Genomic DNA, 7,232 nt, shown 5'->3' on the forward strand with positions numbered 1-7,232 from the left:
CAACAGTGTATGAATGGGGAAATGGAGGGGAGGGGGGATCTCAAACTTTGGGACACGCTTCTCTGAAATGGGGGAAATTACGAACTTATCCCCCGTTTAAAATTTCGGACATAGCGTCGGTTGGGGATAGGACGATAATCTCGCATCTCCCAAATATTTGCCGGTAACTATTTCGGGCGAGGAGAGGGTGTTTTGCCGCCCACGGTTGGCGCCCATGGTGTATGAACGGGGCTGACAGGTAGGGCGGTTGTGTCACATCTGATGGAAGTTACACATCTGCCCCTATTTAAAATATAAGCCTACATCGATTTCGGACGAGGAGAGTTTGTTTTGCCGCCCACCATGTATGAATGGGGAAATGGAGGAAGAGACACATGTCTTTTGGACGAGCTTGAATCAAATGTGTTTTGCCGCCCACGCTTGGCGCCCACCGTGTCTGAATGGGCTCAGAGGCCGTCATGTCACGTCTGATTGAAGTTACTAGTCTACCCCTATCGACAGCAGTGTAAATCCTGTCGATAAGGATGTCAAGTGTCAGGGGCAGACATTAATTTCCATCTCGCAAACACTTGCTTCGAGCAGCCCACAAATTATCGTGGGTGTTTAGTCACTTCGTTCAAAACTTGGGAGAATTAGCATTCACGGTTGCCCTGGGACCTGGCAAACTAAATTCAAATCCAATTTGTATTCGATTACGAATATCCACAGATAATTATACATTTTGTTATTTATTTCTTCGAAACCATAACAAATATTTATTCCACCTTTATATATGATTATGATTTAGAAATGTCGTGATCTTTGAATTTAGTAGGTTGGATACACTCTGAGTCAAACAGTTATTTCATCCAATACAATATGCTCACACGACAAACAGTTCACCTTATGTCAATCATACAAGTTCTGAGGATTATCTCGCCTAAAAAATTCGGATCATTACAACACATGGACAACATACAGGGTCTTGCAACATAATCCATTTAGAGACATGACACAACATGCAAGTACAATAATCTAATGAAAAATTGAACTGGTATCTAAAGAAGAACCGGATTATCTTGGGCTTCAGATAGCAGAAACAGCAGGACCTCCTCCGTCTTCAAATGCAACATTCTTACTTCCTTCAATTCTTGGGTTGCTTGCATAATGCGTGCCGATAATTCCATAATTTCTAGCCTCAAGATAAATATTACCACATTCATGGCAGCCACACCATCTCTTTCTGCCTCTAGTAGAGTCTCAAGCACTATAATATATGTGCTCAGACTGCTCTCCGGCGGTGTTGCCTCTGAACTGCTACCATCTGGTAACATGGATGGCGCACTGCTTCCACAAATAGATTCTGGGGTTGTACATTGTGTCCTAGTGTGAACGGCATCCTGGAAGGTTTCTGTTGGACATCAGTAAGAGATAGTTATCATATGATCCAGGCAGTAAGCTTACATGGTAAACGACGGACGAATTATTGCCGAGCATGGCAAACTATATTTAAATGGTTCGAAGCAGCATCAGCCGAAAAGAAATTAAAATGGTAAGATGAAACTAGGGATGTAACTGGAAAATAAACGAAATCCGCCAATCCCATCTAGTTAGTTTTTGCTACCTCCCTAGTTCATTTTCCTCAAAAAAAACAAAAACTCTTTTGAACTATCATACCACTAGTGGACTTTAATCGGGATTAAACCGGACCCAGTTGACATCCCTAGTTGAAAGGGAGTGTACAACCACTATATTTAAGTTGCCAAGGCATCTAAGCAGTTGAAATAATCTGAGAAAGCACTTAACAATGTGGCCTCATATACACTACGAAGATAGTCTTGTGATGAAGTGTAGCGACCCGACCTTAGACGGTCAAGTCTCTGTGTATCTGTGCCATCCCTGGATCGGTATGCTGGCACACACAGTACATCAATGTATATATTGAAGTGCAATCACATGTATAAATAATGTAAAACTAATATATACCTCATAAGTCTCAGCGGAAACAAATAATCGAGTGTGGAGTCCCATCAACACCATCGGCAGGTTGAGTGTAGACCGTAACCCTGTACCATACTCTTACTCGTCGGAAGGAACATATCTGCAACATGAGACGTTGCAGCCGTGTAGGTCAGTACATTGAATGTACCGGCAAGATCACAATATGAGGAAAGCAGATGATAAAACTATTCTATATGCAATATGGCTTTGTGGCTCTGTGTCTGATGTTTTTGCGTAAAAGCTGGTTTTATTTTCCCTACAACAAAGGAATATCAGGAGTCTGTACTACGGAGTTTTCTGTCATGACATGGTTCCGCCAACCGATGTCCCATACCCAAATCATCATAAGTTGCCCACAATTAAATTATCAGTCCGGTGTTGAGAGTTCCGAGATAGATCCAAGTCTAGAGGCTCAAATTGTCCGTAACCGGGGACACGGCTAATCGATTAGGTTTTAACCCTCTGCAGAGGTTTGTACACTTTACCCGCAAGATTCGAACCCTCTCTTTACATTCTCACACTTCAGGGTGTTTGAGAACAAGATGACCGAAACATGGTCTTCCGAAGAGTTCCTCTGACCACTGTCCGGTGCTCATCCAATCCTAACGTAGTTCTACATCTGCTAGCACCGTCCCAGCCAGAGTCACAACTAAGGTCAACCAAGCCAGAGCCCATAGTGACTTGCGGTTGCACATGTAAGCTTCCGAGCATGAAGTATTCTTCCGTCTCTTTGAGTCTGGGTGAAGCTTTCCGCAAGATGTCATGGCGCTTCTCCATGCATCCCGGCCAACCACTGGTTTCTCCAGGGTGCCCGTCAACTGTCCTTCACCCAGTAGTGTGTATTAAATTCTTGTCTCGAAATCTTGAGGAGTCCTGAAGATGCAGTCCTTGCAGATGCCATCATGAAGTTGTCGTCTTTGACGTAAAGTCCTTCATTCTCACCCCACTCCCGAGCACTCATACCAAACCCCGTCTACTACAGCGTAGCATTAAAACTATATACGTCCCGGGCTTGGTAAAAGGGAGGTGGGTTCCTACCTCATGCATTCCACTCAACTACAAGAATAAATATCACTACTGGAGAAGTTGTTGCAAGGATGACACTAAATGTAATAAAAATATAGGTATGAAAAACATGGTCAAAGTGAACTAGCCTGATATTACTTGATGAAGATAATAACGCTCTTGGAATGTTTGATAAATTATTCATCACTCCGAGAAAATCTATATAGTCAGACATTATGCTCACATAAGCAATAATCCTAGCAACCAATACTAGCAATCAAAATAACAATCAAAAAGCAATAACTAAAACAATAATGAAGTCAAAGAAAACCAAATAGAATTCCAAGGAAAACTTCAAGAAAACAAGGGAGAAACCAACTCACACAAGTTCTATCATAACAACACTAAATTACTCTAATAAATTTTCTACAGCAAGGAAAACATAACTCTAATGAAATAACATAAAATATTTACTAGCAAAAAGAACTAGTATGAAAACTATTATAACTATATAGTTAACACCAAATCAACTATAACAACTGGTAAAGCATTAAGACAATAGAGAAAAAAAATACTAACATAATTATGAAAACTAATTTACTCCTAAATAACCGAATCAATAACTACATAACTTGAAGTGGCAAAAAGAATTACTTTTATAACCAATAAAACTATTTTTATCAACTATCACTAAGAACTAAACGAGCAAAATCAAAAACAATAGCTAAACACTAATAAATAACTACAAAAAAATTTATCTACTTTAATCTAATAGAAACATATGACAACATGTAAAAATTTACAAAAAAAATTAACTAAAAATAATGAAAAACACTAATTATATGACTAAAACAACTACATAAGCAAAACAGTACTGTTTTCGGAATAAACCTAATTTAAAATAAACTATAAATAAGCCACTACATGCTACTGGATAAACAAAACAATAACAAAAAAGTAGCAAAAAGAATCAATCAAAAATCTATTCTAGAGTTTAAACTAGAGCAAAACGGTGTTTGAAGCATATTTGAACTAATTCAAATTTAAACTACTCAAATTTCAAATCACTAACAGAAACTTCATAAAATTTGTGACACATTGCAATTGGAATCACTCAAAAACATCAAGTATGCTAAAAGATACAAGCAATATAAGATTGAAACTTGTTCTGTTCTTTAAAACAGAAACGAAAAAAAAACAAAAAAAAACAATCGGGCAATAGCTACGTGGCCTATTGCTACTGGGCTAAACAGGTGGGTGATCGGTTGTTAAAAGACGCTCGGCCGAAACTTAACTAAACTAATCGCGTGCGTTTAATAAGAGAAAACCGGCCAACCGGTCAGGTTTAAACCGAGTATAAACCATAAATAAAACCGATCTACTTAATAAAAACCTAACTGTTGACTCCGATCTAATCTAGCCGTAGGAAAAGGATCGGGCGGTGGAGATGCTTACCGCGGCGGCGCAACGGGAACGACGGCGAGGGGCTGCTCGGATGTGGCCGGCGAGGATGCTCCGGTGGTCGCGGAAGGCGGTGGTGATGTTGGTCAGGCGCGACGAGGAGTGGCGCGTCCAGGGGGTGGTGGAGGTAGTGTTCGAGGACGACAGATGGCGGTGTGGCAAGCTCGGCGAGCTTCGGCTCCGGCGATGGCGTCGGTGGTGAAGATGGCAGCGGCTCCGGTGGTCTCAGAAGGCGGCGGTGGTGTTCGTCGGACGCGGACCAGCGAGGGGAAGCCGAGGGTGGATTCGGTGGCGGTCGAGAGCGTCAGGACGGAGTGGCAGAAGGTGGCGGAGCTTCGGGTGAGCTCGCGAACTCCGGCGAGATCGCGCGTGGTCGGGGCATCTACTCTGGAGGGAGAGGAGGCACAACTCCATGTCAAAACAGAGAGATACAACGAGGGAAACCGATGGGAGAAGGAAGGGTCCTCGGGGAGGCTTACCGGCGACGGAAACGGCGGCGCTCCGAAGCTTCGGTGGCAGAGATCTCAACGACGACGACGGACGAGGTGGTTGGTCTCAGGCGAGGTTTCAAAGAGGAATCGAGAGAGGAGGGTGCGGGGATTATATAGGGCGTAGGTGTGCGCAAGGGGAAAGCTCGGGAGCGTGATCCCGAGAAGATCGGGATTCGGCGGCGGCGCGGGTGCACTCTGGCTTAGCATTACGTGGAGAGGAAGAAGCAGAGGGGTGGGGTCCAGCGGTCAGCGAGTGTGGGAATGAGGGAGAGGTGCGGGCGACTGGACGATAGCGGTTCGAGCGCGTGCGCTTGGCTGCTGGGCCAGCCTGGCGCGTAGATGGGCCGAGGGAGAGAGAGAGGTGGGCCTGGTGGCAACAGAGGGCTTTCGCCATTTGTTTTTTTAATACGCACAAATAATAAAACTAAATAAAGCAAAAACAATAAGAATTTTATATAGACATATTATATACCGAAATTTTCAGAATAAAATTTCCTAAAACATGAACATATTTTCAGAGGCAAATAAAATTTAAAAGAAATTCAAATAAAGCAAATAGTGGTACTGTTGCATTAAAACCCAACAAAATCATTTTTTTAAATACCAAAATGACTTCAAAATTATTTTCTCCTAATTTTCCATTGAAGGGAATCATTTTACCCTTATTTCCATTTACTTAATTTTAGGAGAAAAATAATTTGATTAAAAGTCAAATAACTCCTAAATGCTTTTGAATTTGAATTTCAAACCACTTCCAACTCTATTTCATATAATTTGAAGAAGTCATTTTATATTCTCTCATGAAAAATCATTGAGTTGCATAAAGCTTCTGAATTTGAAATTTGTCCAAATGGAATTCAAATCTTTTCAAAACCCCTTTTTCATTTTAAATGGAAGAAGTCATGTCTTCTTTACTCTAGGGTTTTGTGTTTGAATTCTTGGAGATAAAGATGCAAGGTGAAAGTTTGGGAAAGTCATTTCGTTCCCTCTCTTTCAACTTTCAAAAAGTTTTCAAATTCCACTCAATTTCACACAATCAATCACACAACAATCAAACAAACAAGCATAAATATTTATTTAATATAACATTCCAAAATTTAGAATTTTTGGATGTTACAAACCTACCGCACTTAAAATGAATCTCGTCCTCGAGATCCGAAGAGGCTAGAAAGAAAAGGTCAGGGTTTGGGGTCTTGCAGCAAATCCATTGATCGGTATGGTCTAGTGTGCTACCACACTTGGAAGCAATGCTATGGTTCTGACAAAATTCATGTACTCCATCCTTTCAGTTGACGGTGTTGGTATTCTCATATTCTCCAGAATAACTCTTTCTCTGGTGCTCTCCCGGTCGGGGCATGACCTTTTTCTCAAAATCTTGTGTCCTCTCAATCCTGGTGAGGTTCTTCCGAAGACTGGGTCTTCATATCTGACATGTCAGTCGTGAATACTAAGAAACTATCGGAACCTCCTGGGGGTCAACAATTTATGGCTTCTCCTGCAGGAAAAAAATGGCCAGGGTTGAATCTCACCGTATATCCTACGATTGGCATCGGTTGCCTGTAAAGGGTTCCATCGTCCTACCATTCTATGGTTTTATGGCTTGACGTGTCGACCCACTTCTAAGGTTTTCAAGGCTCTGATTTTCCATCAACATATGATAGTTCATGATAGAAGTCTCTGGTATGGGGCCCAATCCATCCCGTACTTGAACCATTACTACATATGCAGACATCAAATCACGTATTCTAACACTTGGGCATACTCACAAGCATTGCAGAATTTCTCGACAAACTGAGTTCGAATAAATCCATTGTTTCCTACAAGCTGAACAAGACATCTAACGTTTCTTCACAACTCTCGGGTTTTCGTATCCTCCTAAAAATGTCGGCTGATTAACTCAGAGTTTTCTTCTGAAATATCTTCCTTCAGCAAGAGTATGCTTGCTTCTTATTAACTAGCTCCTGGGCCTGTCGGTTATGGCCCACTTCAACTCTTGTACAAGTTTAACTCATCCTTCCGAGGATTATCATTACATCTCCTTTAAATCCAATAGTACTTCTTCCTTCATACCCTTGTGGTGACGATCATACAAAACTCCAATTTATTTGTTCCAGCTCCCTTCTATGGACCGTCATGAATAACACATTTCTTTGTTCATTGATCATGTGGCTTTACAGAGTACTACCACACCAGAAAAAATGCACTAGTTTATCCATAAATCATATTATTTTCGTATCAAATCTCTTATTACATCCTTAACCATTTTTTCGTAAATCCAAATTCCAAAAAAGTAAT

This window comes from Triticum dicoccoides, chromosome 3A, assembly GCF_002162155.2.
Source record: "Triticum dicoccoides isolate Atlit2015 ecotype Zavitan chromosome 3A, WEW_v2.0, whole genome shotgun sequence".
NCBI classification, from domain to species: Eukaryota; Viridiplantae; Streptophyta; class Magnoliopsida; order Poales; family Poaceae; genus Triticum; species Triticum dicoccoides.